At 49.6% G+C, this 16,797-nt stretch overlaps 1 protein-coding gene across 2 annotated transcripts in view; it reads right to left on the reverse strand.

Moving 5' to 3' along the window:
* The window catches only part of TET3 (tet methylcytosine dioxygenase 3), a 109,016-nt gene that overhangs the window by 52,122 nt on the left and 40,097 nt on the right, over positions 1-16,797 (reverse strand). The window lies entirely within an intron of this gene.

Consider the following 16,797-nt stretch of genomic DNA (forward strand, 5'->3'; position numbering starts at 1 on the left):
AGGTTTCCCCCCAAGCCCGAAGCAACCAACACTGACAGGGAGCACACAGTTGAGAGTGCGAGGGGTCCAGGGGTGACCGAGAGCAAACGGCCAGGAGGGTCCAGCTCAACACATCAAAAGCCAAAACGGCAATGTGAAACTGAGGTTGCAAAAGTTCATCCCACTAGAAAGGAACTACTTTCCTTACAGTCGAATACTGATAAAAAAAAAAAATAGAGAGCGGCTGGAGAGATAGTATAGCAGATAGGGCGCTTGCCTCCTAAGTGGCTGACCCGAGTTCGATTCCCAGCATCCTATAGGATCCCTGAGTCTGCCAGGAATAATTCCTAAGTGCAGAGTCCTGAAGTAACCCTGAGTATTGCTGGATGTGACCAACCCAAAGTACAAACCAACCAGCCATAATTTAAAACACACACACACACACACACACACACACACACACGTGTGTGTGTGTGTGTGTGGAGAGAGGGAGAGAGAGAGAGAGAGAGAGAGAGAGAGAGAGAGAGAGAGAGAGAGAGAGAGAGAGGAGGATCCAGGGTCAATATTCAGTAGTGGAACAAGTGCCTTGCATATGTAAGGTCTGGGATTTGATTCCTGCGGAGCTGGAGCGATAGCACAGCGGGTAGGGCGTTCGCCTTACAAGCGGCCAACATGGCCGACCCGAGTTCGATTCCTCCGCCCCTCTCGGAGAGCCCGGCAAGCTACCGAGAGTATTCGATATGCCAAACACAGTAACAACAAAGTCTCCAATGGAGACGTTACTGGGCCCGCTCGAGCAAATCGACGATCAACGGGAGGGCCTTTACCTTTACCTTACCTTACCAACAAAGTATATTAATTAAAATCATACAAGAAATGGGCCCAAAAGGAAGTACAATGGGTAGGGTGCTTGAAATGCATGCAGTTGACCCAGGTTTGACATCACCCCCGCCCCCAGCATCACATATGGCCCCCCAAGCTCCTCTAGGAATGATCCTGAAGTAGTACAAAGCCAGGAGTAATACCTGAGCACCACTAGGTATGGTCCCAAATCAACAAAACAAAAAGTTGATATGAAATGTTGGATTTTGAAAGTCAATGAATGAGGCATGGGATGGACACACAGGCAGGCAGGGACACACACACACACACACACACACACACACCTCAAAACTATCTGTAGCACTGTTGTTCATCGATTTGCTTGAGCGGGCACCTATAATGTCTCACAACAAATTGTGAGGCTTGTTGTTACTGTTTTTGGCATATCAAATATGTCACGGGGAGCTTGCCAGGCTTTGCCGTGCAGGCAAGATACTCTCGGTAGCTTGCTGGGCTCTCCGAAAGGGGCAAAGGAATCGAACCTGGATCGGCCACGTGCAAGGCAAATGCCCTACCCACTGTGCTATTGCTCCAAAGAATGTGAGTTATTGTTAAACTGATTAACGCCTCAAAACACTGTCTCGAAAATTACAATAGTGACTTTATAGTGGTGAGGTCTGGTGGACATTCTCTTAGCAATCATCGATGTCACCATCAATGTCAATCAGGACAAACCATCACGTGCCGCTTTATATATAGTAATACACCAAAACAACATGACATCACTCACTCAGGCCTTCAGCCAAAACGCAGCCTGAATCTAGTCTCGCAAGGAAAGATCAGATAGACCCAAACAAAAGGGCATGCTAGAAAGCACACCAATTATTTTCTTCAAAAATCTCAAAAACAGGGGTCAAGGAGATTAAGGCACTTGCATGTGGCTGACCCTGGTTTGATTCCCAGCACCACCTTTGATTCCCGAAGCACTGCCTGAAGTAATCCCTGAGCACAGAATCAAGAGTTAGCCCTGAGCACCCCTGGCTGTGAAAAACAAAAACATTCAAAGACATTTCTTATAGATTATAAGAAACTAGAGGTAGAAGAGCCAGCAAAACACACAAGTTATATCTCAGAATAGAGGAAAAGAGTGATAAAATACATCATTAATGAAATGTATTTACATGGACAGGCTGGAGCGATAGCACAGCGGTAGGGCGTTTGCCTTGCATGCAGCCAGCACAGCCAAGCTGGGTTCGATTCCTCCGCCCCTCTTGGAGAGTCTGGCAAGCTACCAAGAGCAATCTCACCCGCAAGGCAAAGCCTGGCAAGCTACCCGTGACATAATCGATATGCCAAACACAACAACAAGTCTCAAAATGGAGACGTTACTGGGCCCGCTCTTGCAAATCGATGAACAACTGGAGAACCGTGACCATTTATATGGACAAAGATGATGTCCCAAATCAACTTTCTTGACTTTGGTCAAGATACCTAAAGTTAGGACACACAAACAGTACAGTACTAAGGTAAAGGGACAAGGCATTTTCAACTTAACCTTAAGTGGTTCCGAAAAAAATGCATATAAAAATGCACATAGAAGAATATAAGGTAACAAAATAGGAGACTAACACCCAAGAATAGTCAAGATCAGTACCAGGAGGTTCACTCCATGGCTTGGAGGCCAGCCGCACATGCTAGGGGAAAAGGCAGCTTAGATAGAGAAGGGAGCACCAAGTAAAGGGTGTTGGGAGGATCCTCCAAGGATGGGAGATACATGCTGAAAGTAGACTATAAAAACGAACATGATTGCCACTCAATGCCTCTTTTGCAAACCACGCACCCAAAAGGGGAGAGAGAACAAAAGGGAATGCCCTGCCAAAGAGGCAGGGTGGGATGGCGGGTGGATGAGGGGTGGGAGGGATACTGGGAGCACTGGAGGTAGAGAATGGGCACTGGTGGAGGGATGGGTACTCGATCATTGTATAACTGAAACCCAAGCACAAAAATTTGTAAGTCTACAACTGTACCTCATGGTGTTTCACTAATAATTTTTTTAAATGCACATAGAATAAAAAAGATAATAAGGCAAAATGTAAATGATTTAGGTAGGGGAAGTTCCAGGTACCATTTTTGTAACTTTTCTATCAGCCTTAAAATTCCACAGAATTAAAAGCTGAGGTCCAGGGAGATGGCTCAAAGGGCTGGAGCACTTTGCATGTGGAAGCCCTGGGTTCAATCTCTGGCATCTCTTGAGCACTATCAGGAAAAACCCCAGAGCAGTCAGTCAGGAGTAGCCTTTGTGCACCACCAGGCACGGCTCAAAAACCAAAAAATAGTAAAAGTGTTTATAAATGAAAAGTTAAGAGGTGAGAGAGTGTTTTGCTGTTGTTGTTTGGGGGTCAAACCCTGCAGTGTTCCGGGGTCACTCCTGGCTCTGTGCTCGGGGGACCATACAGGATGCTGGGGATCAAACCCAGGTGAGCTGTGTGCAAGGCAAACGCCTTATCTGCTGTACTATCTCTCTGACTCCCAAGAATCAGCATTTTATTCTATTTTATTTTATTTTATTTGCTTTTTGGGTCACACCCAGCAATGCACAGGGGTTACTCCTGGATCTGCACTCAGGAATTACCCCTGGCAGTGCTCGGGGGACCATATGGGATGCTGGGAATCGAATCCGCGTCGGCTGCGTGCAAGGCAAACGCCCTACCCACTGTCTTAACACTCAAGCCCGCTCAAGCCCCGAGTCAGTGTTTTAATAGGTAATTAGCCCGATGCTGCTCCCCAGGCGACTGTACATAGTCATCGCTGACTCCAAAGTGGTCCTGGCACTTGGGGTCACTCCGGGAGAGATGTCCAGGGCTCTCAGCCTGTGGCTCTGCCTCATCCCTTTCCACTGCCCCAGTTCTGCCACAGAGGACCCTCACTTCTCCAACAAGCCCTTCTGAACTTTGCACATGCAGTGCTCACTGCCCGGAACACCCTTCTGGCCCCTTCGCGAGGCCACTCTGGCTCATCCATCCAGCAGCAGCTCGGCGGTATCTCCTCCCCGACCTAGTTGGCAGAACTGCCCGTGGCTCCTTCCCCTGGTTCCCACGACACCTTGTACATGTCTTTATTTGCACTCATCACATGCCATTACGAGTATTTGTTTAAGCAGCTGCCTCCCCCACCAGATGGTAGTTCCTTCCACACAAGGTCCAAAATCTTAATGACTTTGGTGCCTCCCGCCCACAGCTGCTGCAGGATCACAACCCAGCCCAGCCCAGCGAGAGCCACCCCTCCCCCAGCCGCCCTCCAGAGAACAAGGAACACTGCTTCTCCCTCCCCCTCAGGGGGCCACCAGCATGCCTCTCCCACCTCCTGAGAAGCTGACTAGTGTGAATGCCACGGCTAGCCTGGCTAGCCAGCAAACCTGGGGGAGTGGTCAAACGTTTATGGGCTCATAGTACAAGAGACCAAAGGAGCAAGAGAGCCCAGAAGAAACAGGAACAAGCAGCACGAATTTATCTAACAGTGTCGGGAGCAGGACATCTGGGCTAAAGAGGGTGGGAGGGAGGCACTGAGTCAGAGTGTCAGAAAGAGGGATGTCAACTGAGCTGAGGTGTCCCCAAATGGTCAAGACCAAATGAAAACGGATTCTAAAAGTTACTTTTCGTGTGTGCTAAGAACAAGTAAAAGGCCAACGGCCAGGCCGACGCTTGGGTGTCTGGGTGCCCCAGAGAAGAAAGTGGTCTCAGACATCAGAAATGAGGACTGGGAAACCAACTGGTAGGGAGTTTTTTTTAAGAAACTCACTTCGACCTTCAGCACCCAGGGATGCGACTCTGGGGTTACAGTTATGGCAGGAAGCCCTGGAGGATACAGAATGTTCCACCAGGTGAGAAACAGTCCACAGTACTACCGTCCAGGTGAGATTCCCGAGGAGGGAAAGGAAGAGACTGAGAAAGTTAGATTCCACAAAAGCCATCAGCCATGGATGCCATCCCCTACTGCTTCTGTGACAGGATCTGAGAGGTCCTTCACTGGCCTGCCAGCTCCCAGACTCCAAACTGCACACAACGGCTCTGTTTGGCCTAGAAACAGTGAGATTTTTGTTTGACAACATTAAAAAATTTAAATCCACGTGATGTTCCCATATTCATGGAGAGCCACGCCACCGAAGTCAGCAGTACCATCCTGCTGCAGCTCACCCTGCCTTCACCATCTCTCCAGGACTGCTGCCTCACCCCGCTTCCTCCCTCGGCAATGCCTTCCTGAAAACATGGCCAGGTGGAGGGTGATTTATGAACTGCTTGAATCTGTCACTTCCTTCTTGTGCATTAACCTGCCCAGGCCCCTACCGACCTTTGGAGTTTCAACTCAGGCTGTAAGATGCTCAAGTTCCCTCAGGGTCTGCCAAGAGCGGTTTGAGGCCACAGGGCCAGAGCTACAGTACAGTGGATATGGTATGGGGCTTGCCGTGCGCACAGCTCAGCCAGGTTCGAACTCTGGCAGCACATATGGTCTCCCGAGCACCGCCAGGAGTGATCCCTGAGTGTGGAGCCAGAGGGTGTGGCCCCCAAACAGACAAAACACAGGGTCCTCTACCTGGTTTCCCAAATCCTCTGTGTACAAATTAAAAATGGGAGAAGCACAGAACAGTGGCAGCAATAAAGACGTCCTAGGAATGGGAAGAGTTAAAAAGACTGTTGGCACACTCATAGATTGTGATTTGGCAGCTTCAACTAGTCTTTTACAACCCAGGCTTTTTTTTTTTTTTGCTCCCCAAACTTCTTTACTATAATCCAAAATAAGCAATACATTTTGGTTGTGTAATGTATGTCTGCATTATTCGTGTCTGTGTGTGCTGTGTGTCTGTGTGTTGGTAACCGATTAGGTTTGCAAAATAGTTCCTTCCCCTCTGAATGTCCCCGCCTGAGTAGAACAAGGCCTGGAGCAGAGGCAGCAAAGACCAGGATTGTGCCCAGCTGAACATAAGCCTCCCTTTTGGGCTGCTCCTTCTCTGAGGACACAGAGGAGACCAACACAAAGAGAGAGACCGATCTCTTCTGACTCGGAGAAGACAAAACCCAGGATGGCCTCTGACCATAGGAAGGTCAGCTGTCGGGAGAAAGAACTAGACTTTCTTCCGGTGGTCCTAAGGAGTGCAATTAGAACACAGGTCAAGTTTGTGAGAGAAGAACTTAATGTATGAAGTTTTCATAAAACCTATGAGATACCATTTTAAAATGCAAAGAAGGGCCAGGGGGATGGCTCAAAGGAGGCCCCTGAGCACCACCCCAAAACCCAAACAAACAAAATGCACTAAACCTGGTCCCCCTAACACCCAGGAGGTGTTTTCAAAAGGTGACCAGACATACATCTCACAGGGAGGCAAGACCATGCGGGAGGGGCATGAAGGCTGTTCAGGTCCTTTCTGAAACCCTGCACACCCCATCTTCCTGGGCTTGCTCTCGGGGGGCGCTTCAGCATCTGCTGCTCTCTGACATCTTGACTGACTCAGCTCGGCTCCAGTCTCTGGAACCCACTGCAGCCCACTGAGAGTCAGCCTGTCTGACTGGAACTGAAAACCCTTCAGCCCGCCTCCCCCTCTCCAGCTCTGTTTTGGCCAGTGTTCCTGCTGGCTCCGATGTTCCCAACACAAACATCATCCGCTCTTCCAACACACTCAGTCCCCGGAGCTGAACAATCCTAAAATGAAGTGTTCCCTGTCTGGCTCCTCCCCTTCCTGCCTGTCTGCCCGATTCGGGCATCTGTGTTTGTGTACACTTTTCAACTGCACAACCTGACAGTGGTCCCTTAAAGCCACTCTTTGTACAACCCAAGTCCCTTTGCCAAACATAGACATAGAGACAGACACATACACACACACACACACACACACACACACACACACACACACACACAGAGTCTTCTTTCTAGTTGATAATCTGTTTCAAGCTTGAAGAGTGACTTCCAGCTATAACTCTTCTTCCTATTCCATGCTCGCTGCCTTCAGAATTAAAGAACAGCATCGGTGTATATCTCATGGTTAGCATGTGGGGCAGATTGCATTTTCCAAAGATGGTCACTATGATCCTTCCATCCAACATGCACTTTTTTGGAGGGGTGGGGGAAAGCTCCCAAGTGGTGTTGAGGGGGCCCTAGAGCCTCTCCCTGTGATTCTTGGCCAGCTAGACCAGTGATTCCATCGGAAGGTCTAAGGATGCAGTCCGCTTGGGTCTGTGCTGAAAATCACCCAGGCCACCTGGGGTGCTCAGGGACCTCCAGGGCCACTCCTTCCAGTGCTCAGGGGACCCTGTGTGCCAGGGATCACATGCTGGGAAAGCACCTTAATCTTTCTGGTCCCCAGCACTGTAGCACTGTCCTCCTGGTGTTCATCAATTTGCTCAAGCGGGCACCAGTAACATCTCCATTGTGAGACTTGTTGTTACTGTGTTTGGCATATCGAATACATCACAGGTAGCTTGCCAGGGTCTGCCGTGTGGGCGAGATACTCTCAGTAGCTTGCCGGGCTATCCGAGAGGGACGGAGGAATCAAACCTGGGTCCAGACCCTCTGGTCCCCTATATGTACTTATTAGCATCTGTCTCATGGAGAGGTGAACCCTCCATCTCTCCCCCCGCCACGCTGAGTCTGGGTGAGCCTGTGACAAATGCAGACACACACTGCAAAGCTCAATCACAGAAGGTAACAGAGCTTCTGCCTGGTTGTCTGGGGCCCCTAAGAGGTGGGGTCCAGCCACTACAGCATGAAGATGCCTACACTGCACTGTGGTGTTAAGGCTGACAGTCCCAGCCGCGGTTCCAGCCAACAGGTGGATCCCCTGTCAAACACGTGAGTAGAGTCCTCCAAGGACTCCAGCACAGCTGCTGAATTACCTCTAGCTTTTGGGCTTCCCCAGATGAGGCCCTGGACACCAAGAAACGGAGAGAAGCCAAATCACTCAATAATAAAATTACTAAATTTGGGGATGAATTTTTTTTTTTTTTTACCCAACAATAGCTTGAAACTACCTATTTCAGGAACCTCCACACATTTTTAAAGGCAAAATGGAAACACAGGTAGACAAACATGCACATCAGCCTGGAAGCAGGTTTTGCTGGGCCTGCGGGAAGAGGGCAGAGGGGAGGGATCACTTCCATTTTCCAGACAGGTGGACATGTACATCAAAGGTTTCCTCTCCATGTAAGCTTCGGGACGAGACTGACATTGACGGGTATTTTAAAGGCAGAGAGGAGAAAGAGAAATTCCAGATGGTGGGACTAGCATATACAGAAACCATTAGGCCTGGCAGCCTGAGCAGGGAGTGTGTGGCTCACAGCACATACCCAGAGCCACTTCCTCTGCAGGAGGGCACAAAGCACAGTCCACCAAGCACAAAATCAGTATCCTAAGGACCCACTAGGTGGATAATGCACAGTCCAGATCTGTGATCATAAACTTCATCATTGACTGAAACAGTTTCCAGAGTGACAGGGTGAGGAGTGGTGATGGAGATGAGGAAGGAAGCGTAGAGGGCAAGATGAGAAACAATGTGCCTGGCCCAACAGAGTCATCCTTTACCAACTCTGCACATTGGCCAGGCACAGCCTCCAGTTTTTTGTCTGTTTGGGGGTTAGGCCTTGCAGGGAACTCAATGGGTACTTCCACTGGAGTGACTTGGGTCCCCTCCAAGAGACCCCAGAGCACTAAGGTGGCTGTCAAGGCTGGAGCAATGTGGAACTCTACTCCTGCACCACACACCCCCCACCCCCGCCTCCTCACCTCCCAAATGCCTCACTGTGTCTGCACTGCCATCGAGCTAGAGACAGGAACACCAGATCAGCTCGGACTCTGCTATCAGAGTGTCAACACACTGGAAGGAAACCAGCGCCAGAGAGAGAGGGCAGTGGGAGGGGTTTGAGAGGACAGCAGGAGGGGCTTGCCTTGCACCTGGCCAATCTCAGTCTGAACCCCCAGCACCACATATGGTCCCTCGGGCCCTGCCAGGAGTGGTTCCTGAGCACCTGCAAGTGTGGAAGTCCTTGAGACCGCACCTTCTGGGGGAACTTCACTGGGGCCACTTGCTGCCAGCAGCAGTTACACGCGGAGGCAGGAGAAAGTTGTCCCTGAAAGAGCATGCCTCCGCCTGCCCTCCCCTCTGCTGGCTGTACTGGGCTGGGGAGTATCTTCGAGAATGGGAACCACAGAGGGACTCTCAGGGGACTCGGAGGTGGTGGTGACAGCTCATCAGCCAGAAACTCCTACCGGCTGCCCTCCACACCCACACCATTGGCTGGGCTTCGCAACCCTCCAGAGCAGGAGCCGTGGCCCCCACCTCTTCCCGGCTCCCCCTTCTCCACCTGCACACAAAGCCAATTCCTCCCTCCCCCAAAGAACACACGCTGAATTTATGGCCCTTTCTGTCTAAGAGTCGATCAATTATTCATCTCTGAAGAGGATTCTCCCCTCCTGGGATTTACTGATGAAATAAACCCAGGAGTGGGGAAGAGACTGCGTTCGAGGGATCCGTGCTCGCTCTCCTCAGGAGCGGTGAGAGTGCACGTCTGCTCTCTCCACAGCTCTCTGCAGACAATCTCGAGGTTCAGCTTAGTGCTGGGAAGTGTTCCTGTGTGAGGTCTGGGTCAGGGGGAACAGAGTTGGTTCTGGTGCTTACTGTGTATGTATCAATGAAACATTGCAGGGGGGCCTCCCAACGGGTGCTCAGGAGAATTGCCTCCTGGCAATTCTTGTCAACTGCATTGCAAGTGCAATGCTGGGCTGGAGAGAAGCTTCTATGACCACGCCTAATGCTCAACAGATCACACGGTCAGCCCCCGCAATGAAACCAGTTGTCAGCTGCATGCAAGGCATGCTCCTTGACCCCCCACAGTATCTCTCCAGTCCTTCAAGAAAACATGTTAATTTGTATTTGTTTTTTGTTTTTGTTTGGGGGCCACACCCAGCAGTGCTCAGTGTTTACTCCTGGCTCTGTATTCAGGAATCACTCCTGGCAGGGCTCTGGGGACCATATGGGATGCCAGGGATCGAACCCGGGTCAGCTGCATGCAAGGCAAGTGCCCCGCCTGCTGTATTACTGCTCCAGCCCCCGGTAAGACTTTTAAAAACCTTTTCTTTTTTTCCTACTATGAAATGGACAGACACAGCAGATCTCTCAGAGGCTGGAGCCACACTTTGGGGAAAGCTGAAATGAGGTGAAATGAGGCCAGCTTTCCTGAGGTCATCATAGCTGGCAGAGGCACAGGACTGCGGCTGTTCCTGCCCTCTAAACCAACAGACACTCATGTGGTTTTAGAGAAGAAAGGGAAAGAGGAGGAACTCACAGGAGGCTCTCTCTGAATCTCGGAGAGCATACACAGGGGAGGCTTAATATCCCGCTCATCGCCATACCTTCATTCAGTTCCTCCGATCTTCACAAGCTCCCCGCAAGGTACAGAAGCCTCACCAGTAACGAGGACACCAAACAGAGATTATGTAACCCTGCCAAGGTTACACTGCCATTCTCAGGTGCACAGCAATTCTTTATGCAGGGGCTCAAACCCAGGGTCTAGTACATGCAAATTACTGTGCTATAACACTGAGCTACTTTCCCGGTTGCCTACTGTGGTATTTTTTAGCTTCTACTCTTCATCACACATCAGAACATACAAACAAAATAAAACAACAGAATGAAAATGCTACCTGTGCCAAAGATTCTCCTGGAAGTTTTAATAAAGAATTATAAATAACCTAAGAGCCCCCAACAATAGGGAAACGGTTTTGAAATGCCAGGATAATTCTTCATGAAAAGAGAATGGAGAATAAACACGTGAAGAAAAAACTTCTTTAGAAACAGAAAAACACAAAGCTTACTTTGCATTGAAATTCTATTTTATTTTATACCCGGTACATTACATTACATCCATTAACATTTAAAAGCAAGAATGTGTAGCTCAAATGTTTGATTCCCCACCACTTATTAACAATGTGACCTTGAGCAAGTTCGTTCATTTCACTGTGCTTTGTTCCTTCATCTGTAAATCTGAAGTTAACAGTTAACCTCACTGTCCTTTTCCTCATCTGCAAATTGTGGGTTAATAAAAATATCTAATCTCACAGTGTTGTCATGAGAATTAAAAACAAATATATGAAAAACATTGATAACAGTACCAGGTACTGACTAAATACCATGAAAGGGTATTGAGGTTTAATCTCAAGGGCTGGTGGGTTTGGCAGGAATTTTCTTCTTCTTCTTCTTCTTCTTCTTCTTCTTCTTCTTCTTCTTCTTCTTCTTCTTCTTCTTCCTCTTCTTCTTCCTCTTCTTCTTTCTCTCTCTCTCTCTCTCTCTCTCTCTCTCTCTCTCTCTCTCTCTCTCTCTCTGTTTTTGTTTTTGAGCTACATCCACAGTGCTCAGGGCTTACTCCTGGCTCTGTAATCAAGGACCACTCCCAGGGGACTATGGGGCACCATAAGGGAGGTTTCGGATGGGTCCCAGGACAACTGCATGCAAGGCAAGGCAAATAGTACCCGCTGAACTATCTCCCCAGTCTATCACCTGTTTCTTATATACCACTGGCAGAGGGCATAACACAACCACAGTCTTGAAAGGTCTGTTGAACAGGCATGCACCCTTATAATCTAGCAACTCCACTTCCAGAGAAACTGCATTAAGAGATGTACCCATAATGCTCATAGCTGCAAACTGTGCAAACATTCTAGGATCCCGGCAACTGCAGCACACACAACAGAACACGGCAGTGCAAACAACACCTCCAACTACAGAGCCCAAGCTGAACACTCAAAAAAGCAAAAACAAGGAAATACAAATACTGTCATTTAAACGTGATTAAAAACCAAGAAAATGAGGGACACAAACTTCAAGGTAGCCGTTTGCCTCTTGGGGTGAAGAATATTAAGACTGAGGCAGTAGGGGGTGGGGTGTGGGGTATCAAAGATGTCCACAGAATCTTATGTGGACAGGGAGCTCGCCTGTGTTCATCCTTAATCACTGCTTATTTAATATATGAAACACGGGTGGGGAGAGTACAGGTTTGAAATGACCCATAAATTAGAATTCACAGTGTATCAATAGGTGTGTAACTACTTACAAATGAGAAAGAATGAGGAAACATAGAAACAGTCTTAAAGGACTGAAAGGCAAATGGAATGTGCTCAGAAACAGAGGCTTTCGGAGGGTTTGTGTGGCAAGGGGTATGTTTTACTATCTAAAGTGGAAAAAGCCAGCGCTGGAGTCATTGCCCACTGAAGCATTCCACTGCATTAACGACCTGTGTGAACAGGCGTGGGGAGCGGGGCACAGTGCTGGGGGCGTGGAGGGCGGATATTTTCTTCTACAGTCTCCAGATTTTGTTCTATGTGTATTTTAATTGGGGGGTGGGAGGTGGGGGCGGAGAGTCTGAGCCCAAAACTGCACCAGTGGCCACAAGCTTCTAAAGAAAAAGATTAGAAGGAAGCCTGCACGCGAGTGTGTTACTTTGTTACTATGCTAACAAAGTAAGAACTTCTACCAAAGAAGCAGCACTCCTGGCAAGAGGAAAGACTCCGGGTGGATCAGGGGTACTGAGCCTAAACACCGCGCCCCTTTAAATGTCCTCTTTAACTTCCAGCCCTGCAGCGGCCACTGACCCAATGACGCAGGCCACCCCTCCCACGCCCCCAGCAGCTGGGTCCTCCCCCTAAGCCAGCCCCGGAGGGAGGAGGGGGCGCCCCCGGCAGCCTGTTGGATGCCTGGCCCGACTCTCTGCACTCCGGATGGGCCGGCGGAGCGGAGCCAGCCGGACAGAAGCCCCTGTCTCCAACAGCCGGCGGTGGCCCGGCCAGAGGCCAGCCCCGGGAAGAAACCGAGCTGACCACATCTGAGGGCTGGCGAAACGAGCTACAGCTGCAGGAGTAGCCGCCAGCACATGAGAATCAGGTCAGGATGCGGAGGCGGCATCCCGGCCAGACAGTGAGAGCCCAGGCTCCTCTAAAACACGCGCACACACACACACGCACAGGCAGACGCACACACACGCACAGGCAGACGCACACGCGCACGTACAGACGGCCGGGGCCATCACCCCAGCCTCGCAGCTCACGTTCCAGGACCAGAAACAAGCCCCCAGCCCCACCCACCCACCCCCAACCCCCCAGGAGCGCAGAGGCGCCTCCTTCCCGCAGCCCCACCCACCGCCCCAGCTCCTTCTCCCCACCCACCTCCTACCCCCAAAAGCCTACAAAGCGAAGGAAATGAGAAAGCAAACATTACCCGCTGACACCCGTAGTCCCCTGACTAGGAGCCAACCCCTGACTAATGGACCCAGAAAACTTTCCCTAAAGGTGCTACCAACCCTACAAAAACCTGGCAGATCAGGTTTGTGAAAGAGGTGCAGCCAGGGCTGGGGAGAGAGCAGACTGGGTTGCAGCATCCCACGGGGGTCCCCCAGGGCAACCCCCAAGCACCTGGTCTGCGATCAAACACAAGACAAAACCAAAGCACTGTTGAGGCAAGGCAAGAAAATGATGACCAAGATGACAGCAAGGGACAGCGGCTGGTGCCGGGTGTGCGGTATCTCCCAGTCTCCATCAACTGTCCTCCAAACCCAACACCCACAGGAGGGGACCCAGAGAGGCTCAGGGGTTCACTAGCGGGCTCCCAGGCACATAACTGGCCAGTGGTACAAGAGAGTTCCCCCCCTCTTCCTTTCTACAGGATTCTAGGAGAAAAATACCTCCCGTTCAAAAAAATGAATCTCTAAGGTCAACCATCCCAAAATTCAAGAAGAAACCTAAGTGTTAGCAGAGGGCTCTTCTCTCATCCCTGATGAGCCTGACTTCAGAGTGAGCAGGGTGGGACTCGGGCAATATAGTACAAAGAGTAAGGAGCTTGCCTTGCATGTGGCCAACCCGGGTTCTATCCCCGGCATCCCATATGGGCCCCTGAGCACTGCCAGGAGTAATTCCTAAGCGCAGAGCCAGAAGTGATCCCTGAGCACTGCTTAGGTGGATGACCCCCAAACTAAAGCAGGGTCAAGGGGGAGTGGTGGGAGGGAATGAGCAAGGAAATGGGAAAGGGGCAGGAAGAAGCCACAATAACCACTACTGTCCAGAGGGCAGGAAATTTAAGAGCAAATGAGAGTCGTCTCGTCATCCTGAACCCCTGGAAAATGTACACAACACTTCCCAGTGCCAAGGCTCTATATCCACAATCGACTGGTCTGTTAGACCAGATAACAGACAAAAATGCCAGTGCCATGGCTCGTCCATGTTGATCTCAAAGGGCCATCTGCGAGAGAGGGAACAGGAAACTGAACCTCTCCTTATCCATTATCTGCTCCCCAAGAGGGCAGGGATGATAAGGAAGCCAGAGGTGTCCCTCATCCCTCTGACCGCCTCAAGGCAGACCCCCCTCTCCCCCAGCACAGCCACTTCCTGTGTTCCCTCAATAGGATGCAGCTCCCCCCCACCCCCAGCTGTCTCCCGAAAACCTCCCCTCCACCCGAGCCTCCTGCACCAAGAACCCAAAGGCTTCCTTCTCTGGCACAGCCCTCCAACTACCAGAAACCTCTCCATCAGGATACAACTGAAACCTGACAAAGTCACAGCCTCAATGCCTGCCCCGGGGGCCAGCAGCTCCCCCTCTACACAGCCCTGCTTTTGTGCTCATCACACTCCCGCCCGCCACCACCTCCAATCATCTCCCCCAGATTGCACCAGCAGGTCAGAAGGCCTGATCTCCTGTTCCTCTACAGCATTTCATGTCTTCTCAAGCCCGACCCAGGTTCGATTCCTCCGTCCCTCTCGGAGAGCCCGGCGAGCTACCGAAAGTATACCCACCCGCACAGCAGAGCCTCCCCGTGACGTATTCGAAATGTCAAAAACAGTAACAACAAGTCTCACAATGGAGACGTTACTGGTGCCCGCTCGAGCAAACCTATGAACAATGGGAGGCCAGTGCTATAGCGATACAGTGCACATCTGAACAGCGGAAGGACAGTGCTACAGTGCACGTCTCTCATGCAGCGGTCCCACGAGAGGCTCCTTAACTGGCCAGCGCACCACTGTGTGGGATCTTATCAATCCTATCCCCAACTCCCAAGTCAGGGCACTCTCTAATCTACCAGTTCACTCTTTTTTGTTTGTTTGTCTGTTGGATCAAATGGCAAAACCAAGCAAAGTAAAGAGAGAGAAATATAACAAGAGCATTAAATAAGCTTTCCATCTCCTGATGCTCTTCCTGGAACTTAGGGATTTGCACTTTTAAAAAAATCTTATCTTTTAAAAAATGCTTTTCTTGTTTTATTTTGGGGGTCACTCCCGGCAGTACTCAGGAACCACATGTGATGCTAGGATCAAACTGGGATCAGTCACCTGCAAAACAAATGCCTAAACCCCTGTATGGTCTCTCTGGCAAAAAAAAGAAAAAAAAAAAAAAGAAACTTTTCTGTGCAATAGTAAAAGCTGGATAAAAGCTGGAACTCAGAACGAGAGAAATGTCAATTATGATACAACGCAATCAAATGTCATATTATCATCAAAACCCGTAAGTTCTGACGCCAAGGGGAAATGTTGATTAAAACAGGAAGTATAAATGGCAGAATTTGATCGGAAGATTAAAGTTACAGCTATGTAAAACCATCATGCAAATGACAAAAGAGAAAAGGTATTGGAAAGATAGTATAGTAAGTGAGGTGTTCACCTTGCACACGGCCAACCGGTGAGGTCCCTGACAGTGGGGGAGTGATCCCTGAGCACAGTTACAGGAGAAAGCTCTGGGCATCAATAACCCAAACCCTAACCCCAAAATAAATTCTGCATTAATTTTTTTAGAAAAAGGAAACTTGCCTTGTGGGGGAAAAAAAGTGAAAACAGTTGTAGAAGAACTACAGAAGTAAGAGATTTCACGGAAAGATGCCATTACATATAACAACAATCATGCCTTTCATCATGCATAGATGCCCAAGTGCATATTCACTTCCTTAGTCTTCCAAAATGCATGTCTTCCACACTTACTACCTGAGCATCACTGCAGGGCAACTGGGAACAGAACCATGAACAAGCCACCCTGCCCCACAGGTAAAGATTGTGTGGTCAGTGTGTCTTGGATCAAATTCAAAGGTAAATTTCTTTCTCTTTTCATTTTTGTGCCACACTGGGTGGCGCTCAGGGCAAACTCCTGGTTCTGCACTCAGGAAATACTCGGGGCACCATATGGGATGCTGGGGATCAAACCCAGGTCAGCCGTGTGCAAGGCAATGTCTGCCTTACCCACAGTACTGCTGCTCCAGCCCCTTCAAATGTAAGTTTCTTTAGGATGGACACCATCTCTAGAATATGTGTGGCTCAAATCTGTGTTACATACTCTGTGGGTGTAAGAATGCAATAAAAGTTATAAAAGCTGATGTACCTACAAGTTTACCTCCAAGTGCAGTTGCGCTGTGTGGAGTTACTACAGAACAGCCAACGCATACTGCAAATTCATTAAGAGTCCATCAAACCCTGGAGGATGGCCCAAAAGCACAAGGAAAGGTCCTAAGAACAGAATGATAAGGAAGACAAAGAATAATTGCAGAAGCTGCTGAGGGAGATGGATGAAAAGCAGGTTCCGGGACTGGGCAACATGGAAAAAAAAAAAAAAAAAGAGGTGAAAAGAAGAGACTCCCATTTCCCAGGGAGGACCAGGGTTGACATTTGCACTTTATTTCCCTATGAACCATGCACTTAAAGTTTAAAACTGGGGCGACTATATTTTAATGCTCTTTTGTTTTTTTTCTCCCTGAAAGTATCACAAGAATGTTCGCATTTGTAGACTCATGACGAATTTCATTTCCACAGCTATACCACTGTCTCTGGCACACAGGAGCCCACACAGAGCCCTGGGAGGGGAATGTCCAGGTCCCTCCGGTGCTCACTCTAGGTATTCCCTTTCTTCCTCCTCCTCTCACCTCCCTTTGGGCTTGCCATTCCTGTGGACAAAAACGGAAAACTTGGCACCCAGTTAGGGCTCTGGCT

Source organism: Sorex fumeus, unplaced genomic scaffold, assembly GCF_029834395.1.
Source record: "Sorex fumeus unplaced genomic scaffold, SorFum_2.1 ptg000006l, whole genome shotgun sequence".
Classification (NCBI taxonomy): Eukaryota; Metazoa; Chordata; class Mammalia; order Eulipotyphla; family Soricidae; genus Sorex; species Sorex fumeus.